Source organism: Coturnix japonica, chromosome 12 (assembly GCF_001577835.2).
Source record: "Coturnix japonica isolate 7356 chromosome 12, Coturnix japonica 2.1, whole genome shotgun sequence".
Lineage (NCBI taxonomy): Eukaryota > Metazoa > Chordata > Aves > Galliformes > Phasianidae > Coturnix > Coturnix japonica.
The window spans coordinates 5,284,623-5,299,326 of NC_029527.1; the positions used below are offsets into that span (position 1 = coordinate 5,284,623).

At 34.9% G+C, this 14,704-nt stretch overlaps 1 protein-coding gene across 5 annotated transcripts in view; it reads left to right on the forward strand.

The window, feature by feature from the left end:
- Positions 1-14,704, forward strand: part of CACNA2D3 (calcium voltage-gated channel auxiliary subunit alpha2delta 3) — a 333,983-nt gene that overhangs the window by 57,036 nt on the left and 262,243 nt on the right. The window lies entirely within an intron of this gene.

The following is a 14,704-nucleotide window of genomic DNA, read 5'->3' on the forward strand; positions in this document are numbered from 1 at the left end:
TGAGATAACACAGTGCAAACGAAGCCTGCTGGCAAGTCTTCAGAACAGAAACTAATTCCCAATCCTGATGCAAATTGTTCTTGGGACTGATGTACTGGATTTTGTACAGATTTTGTTTTCTATCTGATCTGCAGGACTGATACCTGTAAAATCAAGGTGAAAACTAACTATTGGAAATATTACCAACCTTTTTAAATATCTTGATAACACGGGAATTAAATGACCAGTTCAAGGTTATGCAGAACTCTGTGGCAGAGCTGGGATCTGAGCCCAATTCCTTTGAGCCCAGGGTTAATCTCTCAACCACCAGACCATTCTTTCTCTAAGAATATAGCCGTTATTATAACTCCACATTTCACTTATGCTAATTTTACTGCAAAACCCAAGTCCCTTTGACTTGAATTTTCCATCACTGCCCTCAAATAAGAGGGGATTTGAAACTGCTTCTGGAAAGTCTGCTTGACAGTGAAGCAAAATAACTGATTTTTGGTAAAATAACTGATATATTTTTTTTTTCTTTGTTTTCAAAGTGCCTTTAAATTTAACCAGTGAGGTTTCGTATGCTGTCAGTGATATTTCCTTTCTTCTGTTTGTACAGATAATTTTGTTTTCCACTTGTTGTAGACATTGCTTAAAACTATACAGATCTTGTTTTTCCCAGACCTGTTAAAAGCACAGTTTTGAAATAAATGGAAAGAAGAAATATATATAAAATGAAGGCTGAATTAATAATGTGGTAGTTCAGTACTGTAAAATTTAAAGCCTCTGTAGCAGAACAGTGAATATCAGGTTTGATTTGTATTGTAGTCCTCATTTTAAAGAATTCAGAGCCCTGTGCACAGGTAAAAAATGAAGCATAAGGATTTGCTGACTGTCTATAAGGTACTTCATTATAGTGTAAAATACTGAATACTGAGAAACACAAGTCCAATAACTAATTAGGAGACTAAACAGACTAAACATACCTGCTACACATGACTGGGAGCAAAACAGAAATGTTAAGTCTAAAAGACTGTAAACTAATGAGTTTGTGCTGTTAAGAAAATACCACTCTTTTAATTACCAAGGTGTTTTTGAGAGAACTTGATCTTCAGATACAGCTTCCAAGGTTTGTTCTGTTAGTTACACTGTCACAATATCCTGTTGATATATTGTAACAGAAAGAAGTTCAACTTTTTGACTATTTATTTATTTATTTTCCGTTTGTTTTTAATATATTTTAGTGCTGGTTCATCTTAAACTGTTTCAGAAAACCTTAAATTTATATGTCATCAGCTCTTTGTAAATATTGTACCAAATGAATAATATCTTTTAAAATGTTTATACACCCTTTTGATGCAAGTATACTGAAGAATGATAGTAATTTTGGCACCAAGCGGTTCCTGTCAGACCGCTTTATTTTACGAAGGAGGAAATGAGGATGGAAGTTAAAGTAATTCTGTGAAAAGAATTCTGCAGTGCTGGAAGACTGCCGCAGTGCCTAGATGAGTTTTCTTCCCAATTGCCAATTAGCAAATGCTTCTCCTTTGTCTAAACCCTAAATGTGCAAAATAGAGGACTCATATACATCCAGCTAAAAGAACAGTAAAAGCCATCAAACAATTCCCAGTTTCTGGAACCAGAACAGTTCTTTATTGACTACCTGCAGAAGTTCAGCTCCAAGAATCATGGAAAGGGGGTTTCTTTTCTTAATTGACTGATCTTTTTGTGCAGAGTTACAGTAAAGTAGTATCATTTGGAAACTGTGTTAGGGAAGAATTCCAGGCGAAGTCAAAGATGATGAACTGATGGTGATCTTGACTCATTTGTTGTTATAAAATGTGTAAAATTTTTCTGCCTGTTAGTTAACTTATTATCTGGGAACAAAGACTTTTTCTGGGCAGGATTATAGCTGCTGCATGCTAATTAATGGAATAAAGAGTTGAGGGCTAGAGAAGCAGTAACAGTAAAATATCCAGGAACAGTTGCTGGGGACATTATTTTCCTGTCAGCTGTTCTGCTGTGTGCTTTGGCATTTCTCTTGTCGTCCCACAGTAACCAGAGACTTCTGTGAGGGCCTCTCAAAAACATGCCGTGTTCTAGTCCTGTGGCTTTTCTTTTCCAGAGGGTAATCTTAGACACTGGGTCAGCAGAACCAGATGGGGAGAAAATAATAATCTAGTGCTGGTATTCTTAGTGGGAAGTTAATGGCTCACCAGAAGCGATAGAGGTTGGGTGATTTTTGTAGCCACTAATTGAGGAATAAACAGTTTGTGGTGGAGTGCGTCACTCTTCAGAAATATATACCTGGTGACTTTGGTATTCTCAGTCTTTTTTGGCAGAAGATCACATCATATAGTGGAGGATATTTTCCCAGCTATCAGAGATATCAAAGAGTTGTAATTCTTGTGACCAATAGTTACCTCTTACAGGAAAGCTTGAATGTATGATAAAAAATTAGTTTGCTAAAAACTTGTTTGTATGTAATACTAACTACCAGAGTTTAAATATCCGGCATTGTCTTCATTTCTGTTTCATCATCTTTATTGGGACACTGTTGGCTTTTTGAAGATTCCATACTATTTCACATAATATTCCATACTACATTCATGCTTTGTGACACCTGAACAACAATTTCTTCTTAATCAAGTGGGTTCATTAAATTGCATACTTCTTGTTGCAAACAAACTTCCATTAACACCTCTTCTAAGTCTATTGCCATATCTTTTCATTTGATGTAAATGGAAATGAATGGATTATTTTCATGCGTTGACATTCTGTAAGACGCAGTATTGACAGAAAGCTGTAGAGTTTACAGGAATCAAATCAACATCCTTTAATGTAAGCTGTTATTGCAAAATTATCTAATTTGCTGCAGTAAATATACCCTCCCTCTTTGTCTCCCCTATAAATGCATAATTTTATTTTCCTGACTTGCAAGAAGCTAGTGATGAAGTGATTGGCAGTATTCTTGTGGTTTGACTCTTAATCTCCAGTTGGAACAGGAAAATTTTAAAGAATGAGCCAAAACCAAATTGCTTATTATGAATAGTGATTCTTATTTTGTTTGTTTTATTTTAAGACTGGAAAACATTCCAATTTTATCCACAGCATCTTTCAGTGTAGGCCTGCTTACTGTGTTCTAGAGGCATCTAGAGACATGAGATGGCACCTCTGGTATCTTTATGGTATTGATAACACTCAGAAACCCTGCAGGAATTGTTGATGATGAACTGATAAAATAGTAAAGTACTGCATGCAGCATTTGGTTGTTCCTGCAAAAGATAATTTCCATTTAATAATTCTTTGGATGATTTCTGGTGCAGATTATGTCCAAAAATGTTGTTTGTACAAGCCTATTCGGGGAGAAGACATGCTGCTTGCGCATTCCCAGTAACATTGAGACCAGGCACAGCTTTACTAAGTCTTCTCCTTTTTATTGTCTATAGATATATAGATAGTCTATATCCCAGTGACACTGGGATATCACTTCACTGTCTCCTAATTTGCATCTCAGCAGTACCTGTGCACATGTGACAGTAAACTAGAAGCTGCATTAGCCCTGTTACCCTGAAAGGAGATATGGTGGGCTCATCTTACTGCCTAACCTCTTCTACTTGTCTTATCCTTCCACAATAACTGGAAGAGAGGATAAGCCTCCTCAAGCAGATAATAGAGATACTGCTCCATGTATGTAAAGATTTGGATTTATTCCTGAAATTAAGATCCATGAGTTATTGTGATATTGAAAGCAGAATTGTGTTGCTAAAAAGAAACATGAAAAATGAGAAATTTATTTTGAACAAATTAAAGGCAGCATTCTTTCAATGCCTTTTTAAAAGCTGCTGAAGAATGATCCTTATTTTTTTGACTGAAATGGAGCTCTTTGTTGATTTGCTTGGTAATGCCCAAAAGCAGTGGTGAGTCCAAGGTTGTCTTTATTGTGACATAAAATTTGCATTTACAGAACCCTTCCCAACTGTGATACTGCCATAGTAACACGGGCTTTTTCAAAGGTAAGAATTTCAGTGCAAATATTGAAAGTTAATTTAGAGCACATGAATAGTTTTTTAGTAATGGAATATGTAGTGACAGTACCAGGTAGAATCTAGTGTAAGAAAAGGTGCAGGTAGTCCAACCAATGGTTAAAATGGTGCTAGCAGATTGCTTTCAGTTTGCCTTTGAAAAAAAATAATGCTAGTGTTCTTAGAAAGACTTAAAGATATCTTGTATCTTTGGATATTGGCTATTATGCATTCAGGCACCTCAGGAACAAAGAAATGACAGTGAAATGGATGGCCTGGGTTTAACTAAGTAGGTGATGGTACAGATGAGGCCCGATAAGCTTAACACTTCATCTCCGTTCTGCCACTGCGGTTTGCGAGGAGATTAGAACTGTCTGACTGTGAGGAGGGCAAGCTCCACAAATTCACTCATACATGGCAGTTCTGTAATGAGGTGATACTTCATTCCTTAAACTACTGAACTAGAACTGCACAAACAGATGTATGCCTCTGGCAGTCCTGTGCATGCAGCACATGCTCTACCTCCAAATGCAAACAGTGTCCAGTTGCCACAGTTATATTTTATTGATGCACACTGTTCTATTCATAGTAATATAAGGGACAACTTGCATTTTTGTGAAAAAAAGAAACTTGCAAATAAGTTCATAATTTTTATATTGCAGAGTACCATTTGATAAGAATCTAAATATTTTACTTTTTCATTGCTTAAAATGATAAAATCTGATGTTGGAAATTCAGAGAGGATTAACCTTGGCTATATGCATTATGTTCTTTCACAGAAAAACTTTCAGAAAGCTGAGGAGATGGGGATTTGACCCTCATTTATGAATCATTTACACAGTTGCTGGTAAATAACCAAAGGTTAAGCTAAGTCTTAAAAGTTTTTGTTTGTTTGTTTGTATTGAGCTTGATATTTCTTTAATAAAATTGCAGAGAGCTGTAAATGACCACCATCAGTGATAAGTAGATGGCTTTAAGTACCTGGTTTATTCTGCCTGCTTCAGTAGGAGCCCTGTGATTTTGACTTAAGCGTATGTTAATTATTGCTGTCTTAGAGACATAAAAGCAGTTCACCAGGGTCAATGCTTTGTGGTGAGCACAGCAGAATTTGTCAATAGATTGACTAGCCAGCTTCTGCAATTCAGGTGACTTCCAGGTTCTGAGGGTTAGCCAGTTGTGGGAAAGGAATATTACTTCACAAGCAGTTAAGTAGAAGTGGATTGCTGATGGCAGTTTGCTGAATATTATCGTGGAGAGTGTATCTTAACAATGGAAATTTAAATTTCTTTGTCTTTATGAGCACATTAATTGTGGCAGTTTGAGTTTTGAAGTTTGGTTTGTGTGAAAATAATACTTAACGGAATTGCAACAAGATGGCTGTTAAAATTCTGCTCCTCAGAATATAATAATGTTATTTTTAAAGCCAGAGAACCAGAACTTGTTTCCTCTTGTGAGGGCTTGCAGGCCTATGGCCAGACTCTTGAAGCAATAGGACCACATCTTTCCTTACAAGGAGGGACTGCCACTGCTAGGTGCTGGTCACTTAAACCTGTGACTTAAACCTAACTGACTTTAGACATCATTATTCGTTTGTGATAATGAACATCCCAACTAGAATAAGATATTTTATTTAAGGAAACAAGCACTCAAGTGGTCGTACTGCAAAGCATCACTCAGTATAGGCATATGTTCCTAAAACACAAGCTGTTTTCTGGAGATGTGTGCAAATAAAGTAATACTTCAAGTGCTTTAAGCATACGAACTGAAAAGATATGTTAAGGAGATACCACTGTGTTCTCTTTCTATTTAGAAACTTTAATGTGATTAAAATGTTATTTCATTAGGTTGCTCTTGTGTATGATGGGAGAAAAAGTAAATTAATTACCATTATCTGAAGGAGAGCAGACTGTATTCTTTATGACTTTATAGTATTGATTTGGCTATTATTCTTGTCTTCTGTTCTCTGCTATGCAAATTGATACATCTTTAATTCCTAGACACGTTATCATCAATAGTGATCCATGAGCAAAACAGAACACTTGCTGGATACTTTTTAGTACAGAAGCTCAACATTTTCTGATAAATGTTAGTTCATGCATTCTATTATAGACTCTTGTGTTTAATGTTTTATTTCTGTTCATTATGTCAATAACCTGCATGTAATACACTATATATTTTTGGCAAGATGAACACTATCACTAAAGAGTTCCTAAATAGCAGAAACAGTTTCTTCTTCTGCAAGAACCAGTCAAAAACTGGGTAAGCATCTCCATGCTTGTGAGTGTGATATTGAATTAAATGTATGTAGAAAGCACTGTAGATAAAACGAATGTCCCTCATACTACATCTTGAGATGGAGTTTGTTCACATTTAATTATATGAAATTTTCGGAAAGACTTTTTAATCTTGCAATGACCATATGAAAAATAAAACTGTTTTTGGTTGAAAAATATGATCAAAATTTGCATATTAATTAATTTCTTGATTTTGTTTGTTTGGTTTTGTTTTTGAATGAAAGGAAAGAGTAAAAAAAATGAAGACTAATGCAACCATGAGACTATAGTCTTGGGCCTGAGTCTGGTTAGTTCTTGGTTTATCTTCTGATGAGTGTGATAGTCGCAAACAGCTGTGTACTCTTTGACAAGATGCCTTGTGTTTCCAGTTTCAAGGAGAAATAAGGACAGATAGAGGGTGATATTCAGCTTTCTCTTGTCTAACTTTTAAATTTCTCAGTTTACTTACACACTGTATTGCGAATAACTTGGAATAACTGTTTATAATAAATATAGCATGGGTGGGATATGATACAGAAGCAGTTATTGTGTAGATTGCTCACTAGATTTTCCTAAAAAAATAACAAAAGCTACAGTCAGAATAATAAGGTTTTGGTGTGGTTGTTTTATTTTATTTTATTTATTTTCTGTTTATTTATTTGTAATATTGTTCTTACAGGCTTTTACAAGTGATTGAAAATCACATAGGAAAGCAGAGCATCAGTGTCATGCAGTGCTTTGTTGTGCAAGACAACAAATGTGGATTCACACTTCCAGGCAGTACCAAATACAATAATTTTGGTTTCCAAATTCTTAATTTTTATCATTATCCTAATAGTCTGATAAATTCTTTTCAAGACATCAGCATAGAGACAATGTGCAGGTGGTCAAGTTTTCAGTCTGAGAACATACTGATACTGCTGACTTTGATACAACAGAGAGGATTTAGATTTTTGCAAAGGAAATAATTTTTCATCTTCAGTAATTATAATGAAGAATTAGAAGCCTAAATCTGGATGCCAGAGTTCAGCTACTCAGAAGTTACTGTCTTTGTTGTAATTAGGAGAGTCCACTTTGATATATAGTGTTCTGGTATCTGTCTAAAAAACCAAAATCAATATAAATACTTTTATCAGGTGGAAGCAGAAAAGTGCAATGATGAGATACAGCAGCAGCAATCAATGCCGTGTCCTCCATTGGGACAATAAATGAATTAAAACCTGTTTAGAAGTTAATGTCAAAGGTACCACATAATGCAAAGAGTAAAGGTTTAAAATTATTATCTAAGCAGATGAATGCTAGTTACAGAAAACACTGCAAATCACAAGCAGAGTTTCAGTTTCCCAAGGAGATGAAACTGTGTTGTTTTGTTTGTTTGCTTTTTGTATCTTGCTTTTCCTGAGAAAAATTTACCACCACCTATTTTAAAAGAGTGGTACCTTTTCAACTTGCCATGAGGTGTGAGGTTTGTTATGCAATATCGTCTTCAGGGTGCATTTTGTTTTTCTCTTTAGTCCACCTTCATCTCTTGCTTTCTTCATTACTCATTTTATTTTGTAACTAAATAAAGGGCAACTATGGAAGGTGAGGAGATGACTGTCTAACTTGCTGTTTTGGAATGGAAAATAGGCACTGTCTAATAAAAGTATATGGGGATACTGATACCCAAAGCAGTGCCTGGGGATAAGGCAGGCATAGGTCTGCCAATGTGGAAGAAAAAGGAGATGGACAGACATGATGATAAAAGAAAGCATAATGAGAAAAATGCTATAAAGAAAGGCTGATTGAATGAATTACCTTGTAGATGTACCTTGTGACCTTTCAACACAAAGCAAGCTATCTCTTTGGCTGTCCTTGTTTCCAGTAGCCATAAAAGCTTTCAGAGAAGGTTGATGCAGTTTGGTGCGCAAAAGAAAATGTTGCAGTATGTTGTCCCAGCTGAGAAATGGATGTAAATAGTAGGTTATCAGGTTCCCTGCTTCTCAATCTGCAGTGACTCAGATCAGCTTTCCAGGATGAAAGAACAAATTCTCACATTTCTTCAGACTGTTGTTAGGAACAGGTGAGATGTGTGTGTTCCTAATAGTTGCTTTCACCTGAAAATATAATGGTGGCTTTGCCTTGGATGACATACCCTCTGGGTTGCACTGTGGTCCTTCAGACTTACACCTATGATTTTTTATTTCATTGTTTAAAGTGTTTCATGTGAAATACTGTAGTGGGTTTTCAAGAGTACATCTTTATGGGAAAAGAAGTCTGTAGGACAGTTTCAGAATGTTCCTTTTTTGAGTTGACATTCTCTTCTAAGACAGAAGAAAGGCATATATCATTACAAGAATAGGCTCTATAAGATAAAAAAGCAGTTTTAACTGTCTCTTAAAAAAAAAAAGAAAAACAATACCTACCCTTGTCAAGTCTTATAATGGTAACTGATCTCCCAGGTAAGCTTGTCTTTGGTTATAGCATACAAAGTATAGCTCTGTGTAGCTAATTGTAGTAAAAAATTGTGCAACAAATGTTTCCATACTTTGCATTTCAAAATGTACATTATTTTATGAAGCAGGTAAACTGAAGTTTGAGGTAACAGGAGCTCCTCAGCCACCAGTAAGTGACAAAGATCAAACATGATGGGCTGGTGTAGAGTTCCTTGGAGTCATTTGATGAAGTGAATAAAAATTTCCCTGTAGAAAAGGAGTGTGGCACCACACTGGTCATTGCTGATGGATTTCATCAACACAAAGAGGTTCAGTAAAGGTTAATAGGAGTGTCTAATGTGGTGTAACACAAACTTCCAATTATTAGATAATTATAAAAAATTCTTTAATGTCAAGGTGAGGAGAAATAGGCCATTGTGACTCATATTTCCTTACAGATCAAGCTGGAGTTAACAGTGTTGTCCGTGGTCTATTGGGCAGGGCACTGGAAGAGTAATCAAGGGAGCTTGTATTCTGTTGCTCTGAAGTGTTGTAGGACATTGGACACATCATGGAATTTATCTGTCTCAATATCTTCTTGTACAGAACTGAGGTTCTTAGGACCTTCTTTTATAAAGTCTTCCCAGATCTATGGATGATAAATCTTATATTGGTTTTAAACCAAAATTTTTTTGTTCATAAATTCTTATCAGGCATTGACTACAAAGTAAAGACAAATCTAATGTTGCTTACTTTAAGATATTAAATCTTGCTCCACCAAATTTGTTTTAGAATGAGGAGGAACAGGCAACAACTTAACAGTGATATTCTTGTTTAAACAAAAAACCAACAAACCTCCAAACCACTACCCTGAGGTCATTGTGGTAATGGAGAAATACAGAAATCTTTTACTATGGAGAGATTCACAGATGAGTCTATCAGAGGAGTGCACCATCTGTAGTTGCTATCTCTGCTGTGGAAGTGCCATCTGAGTACCCTTCTGCTCAGTGGAAATGCTCAGATTCCCACTCACATGCACATGTAATTCTGGAGACTACTATTTCATTGGCTTCAAATTCAGGTTTACTCAAACAGTACACATTTAATTAGTGACCCCTCACTTGTAATGAAGCATTTAAAGGCTGTGTTGTGTGTTATTAAATCATATGCAGGAAACTGCTCTTGCATGCAGAAGGGTTGTGTGCTACTATGGAAGAGCACCTCAAGAGCTCAAATGACAGAAGGTTTGAGCTTTCCTGAGCTTTCCAAGTTTGTGTCTCACCAATTTGAACATGATCATTGTTTTAAAATTTTATTGTCTTATAGCTTCCCCACATCAAGGACAAGTTATATTCTTAGTTTTGATTCAAAATCTCGGAGGCATATTTTCCTGATAGTAGAAAACCTCATTCTGTTGATATCTCTTCTATCTTCTGTAGAATTATTAATGGTGGAAGGCAGCACATAGTGCAACTGCCTTGTCAATCGACTCCACACAAATGGTGGGGCTGGAATTTTATGACTAAAAGCAAAATAACTAAAAAATGAGTAGGTGTTTTAATGCACTCTGAATAAATGCCATTTAAATTTTGTTCAGTAGAGCTAACATCATGCATTTTAAAAATTCTTATATGAGGAAAATATTGAAAAATCAATGTGAGCTTTATGTGTGTTTCCATAATCTCAGTTTACATTTGAAGTTTTGAGTCTTGAACATCTGAAAGTGTTTTTGGTTTGTGTTTTTTTATGAATGACATTGAATAAACATTTTTTTTTTTTTTCATGGAAGTGATAGATTGAAATTACGTATAACTGAACTTTCATTTGCATGTTGGTTCTGCTTTCCCTCTATAAAATAATAGTGCAGTCATACATCGAACTGCAATGTACGTGAGAGAAAAACACTATCTCAAATAGCCACATTTGTGCCTATGTGCAAATATGCAAGACATAGTCATGAATACATCTCAGAGGCTTATATCTGTTCCCAAATATGCAACACAGATTGTTTTTAAAGGCTTATTATGGAGCTGCTGTTGAGTAAATACAATTCTTTAATCAGGATGGTAGTGATATTTGCTGCCTCTTAAGATCTGGAAGTGGAAAGTCTTTTCTTGATAGATCTGCCTATGTTCAAAGCACCCACTTGTCGAAAGAGTGATGTTGAGAACTGCTTACACACTTGCCCATAACTTGAAATGTTTTGGTACACAACACAATTATCTGGATTTTGATAAAAGTTTACAGGTAGATACAGAAAGAGGAACACAATTATCAAACTGTAGCTGATCTGTGGTATCTTTCTGAAGTTGTCTTTCTTCAAGAGAATATTTCTTTTATTCCTTACTCACTCAATCTGCATGTTTGTTTTTGTGTTTGTTTCTTTGTATTTTTTTTTTGGTTTTTTTGTTTTTTGTTTTTTTGTTTTTTTGCTTTTTAACCATAATTAATGTTGGTATTGTTTATTTAGTACTTCTTTATACTTCAGTGCCAAATGTTTGGATTGCATTAAGTGATTCAGACTTGAGTTTTGTGTGGACTCTTTTCTGGCATGGAGATTTTAGACAAATGCTTACCATGCACGTGGAGAAGGATGGAAAGCAAAACAAAAAAGACCCCTAAACTATATCGATGAACAGCATTAGAAGTTCTGAGAGTGAAGTGCTTTCTGTCTTTGCCGGTACTTATGTGAAATGATGTGATAAAGCTGATATTGCAGAAATAACCTATTTTTTATCTGTTGTGTCAAATGATAAATGTTCACGTCTCTGTGGAGAATTTCCTAGCAAATGTGAATTTTGCTAACAAAAAGAAACAAACCACAAGTTGCTTAGTTGTATCTGCACAGTCTTCTTGGCAACTGGAAGACCACTTATCAAGAGAAATGTCTAACTATGACACTAAATTTTGATACATTTTTGTGGAAAAATCAGTTATTTACAGTTTATATTTTTGACAAAGAAAGGAAAATGGCTGATTTAAAGCATTGTTTGGAAGAATTATTCAGAGTGGATATATGAATGTAGTTTGCAACTAAGCAGTATAAAGGATAACCCAGGCCAAAAGCTGAGTATTATCCACCAGCAATTTTCCAATAGTTTTTCCTTAGCACTGTGCCAGTAAGGTTGAAATTGTTTCTTCAAGATTACATTAAAATACAATAACTGTATTTTAAAATTTGTTCAAATTTATTTTGAGTGAACGTCTGAGTGCTTTTAGCTAATTTATTTAAATTAAAACCAAATGCAGACTGTAAATTTTAGTGTCAGGAAAACAATGAAACACTGGAGATCAGACAGCAGTGGGAGTGGTGGGAGGAAGAGAGTCCATTGTTAATGACTTTTTTTTTTTTTTGTAGCAGATTTATTTTGTGATGGTTTTTTCATATCTGCTTTGACTCAGATTTCTTGTGTTGATACTTTTGTTGGTCAGCATCTTTCTAGACTCAAAGAAAATTACCATCTTCCTGAGCAGTCAGTACTGAGAGGAGGAGGTTCATGCACATGCACAGGCAAAGCTGGCACCTCTCCCCTCCACACACAAACAGTAGAGTAAAAGAATTCTAAAAGCTGCTATTCTTTCCAGCCACATCATTTCTCCTGTCTTGGAACCTTCCACTGATGGCTGAATAAATAGTAGGATTGTTTTTATGGCAATGAAATTCTGAATATAAAATACATATTAAGTAAACACCTTGATTGCCAAAGTCTTGTGGATCAAGTAAATACTCCTAGTTTGTTGCAAATGTTCTTGAAGGTTTCGAGCAATTGGCTGGACACGCACTATGCAAGATGTGTGGTCTTTTGTTGTTAGAAAATGAATGAAAGTATTGAGTAGTATCTCACTCCCACATACTTTGAATGCAACCTACTTGTTAATTATAAAAAAAAAATAGAAATTATTCAAAAATAAGAAATGTGAGTCTTTAATACATTTCCTCAGTAACCTGAGATACTATATGATGCAGTTTTCTGTGGCTAGAAAATGTGTTTAATTTCATTCTAACATGCAATTTTCCAACAAATGCAGTGAATAATCTGATTTTCTTCACTTAACTGCAAAGCTTAAATCAATACATCCGGAGACCTGAGAACAGCCTCTTGAAGGATGTATTTTAGAATACTTTCTAAGAATTCGAAGATCAATACTGCAGGGAACAGTTTTTATCAGACTCTGATATGTTGAACATGAGCTGTGCAGTTTGAAATAAATGAGTCAAATTTGTACTTAGTCTGTTGACATAATAAATATGATAGTTGTTCATAGCAGTGCATTTTGTCACTTGTTTTATATTCTCCAAAGCTTCTAATCCCGTGGGACGTGTGCAGACTGAGATCATTAATTAACTGGGAGTGTTTTCAATTTACTGTTATCTAGTCCATTTTACCACACTTCATTACAGTAATATTTACCTCTCTGTTGTCTACTCTGTTCTTTTGATTTCTCCAATAATCACAAAGAAATATATGTCTATTTGAGACAATGCTATCCTATCCTTCCTATCTATCTATCTATCTATCTATCTATCTATCTATCTAATCATCTATCTATATTTTTCAGAATGGATAATAGAACTTGAGCCTGAGATTAGTACTGGACTTGCAGAGCTGAAATGAAAACATCTATAGGCATGGGGAAAAAAGGCTAAAAGGGGGACAAAAACCATCCTGCTATCCTCCAAAGAACAAAAGGCAGGCAGTCTGCTTGAGGCATATTCGTCTGAAATAAAATTGTCTCATAGTGGGAAGCAATGTAAAAGTAAATAAAATAATTACTGGAATAGGAAAATTACAGAATACAAAAAATTAAATATCCTAAATGTTTTCTGATGTCATTGCTACCCTTCTTATGACATGGTCTGCAAATGATATTTTATCAAATTTTCAAAACATTAATGAAAGCTTTTACAGAGAAGCATTCAGATTAAAGCTGGTTCGAAGTGTCATTTGCCTTGAAAATTAGTTGGAAGAAATGAGAACAAATGCACAGGAATTCTCTCACAAAAAATTCCTTTCTTCTGTCACCTGCCAGGTCATGACTGGTCCTCACTTATTCATTGTTTTGATCACTGAAATGTTCTTTCTGGTGCTTTAAGCCATTTTTCTTTTATCTCCTTATTATTCCTTCTCTCTTGTGTTGCATATGTTTTGGAGAAAATCATTACTGCAAAGGCAAATGTTCTTTATGAATTTACTTAATATTACCAATATAGCAGAGTGATGTGAGTAGGAGAAACAGCCCCCATATAAAATGCTGTGAAATTTGTCTCCAGAGAATATTACACTTTTTAAAAAATTTTTTAATTTTTATTTTTTTATTTTTTATTTTTTTATGGTACATTATGTTCTTACAAGGTTCATTTATAAACACTGATTGAAAAAAACAACAAAATTCCAAGGTTGTTATGCTGAAAATAATGAGGATAAAGTTGATTGTATTTTCAGTCTAAGAGTTATGTTGTGAATGAAACCAAACGTTAATGTTCATCCATACTGTGCAAATGATGCTTTGCATTCAGATAATGTACATATTTCTGTGGTTTGTTGAGGGTTTTCCTTGCAAGGAAAGTTAAGGACATGTAGATATGCTTATATGATAAGTATTCATAATCTAAGGATTTTTTTTTTTAACCACATAAAATAGATATTTGTTGTATCTTCATTGGAGCAGGTTTCTAAAAGGCTAAGATATGTATGTGTATCATTGGTTTTAAATATTTCTGAATGGAATACAATGGAATACAGAGATTTTTTTCTTCAATATTTTGATGTTTGGTTGTCTGGAGGGGTAATTTAACTGTTGTGAAGGAAAATCACTATATTCCTATTATGCATAGCATAAATATTTCTACTGTATTTTCTTAGCAGAGTTCTGGTACTAACCCCATTATTTCTTCTGTATGTTAGTGCACAGCAGCCTTCTGTCAACAAATAAGCGCCAAATAAATTGAGAATGTCAGCATCAGCGTAAATTGAACTAATCATTAGTTGTTGAAATTTCAGCTGGTTCCTTT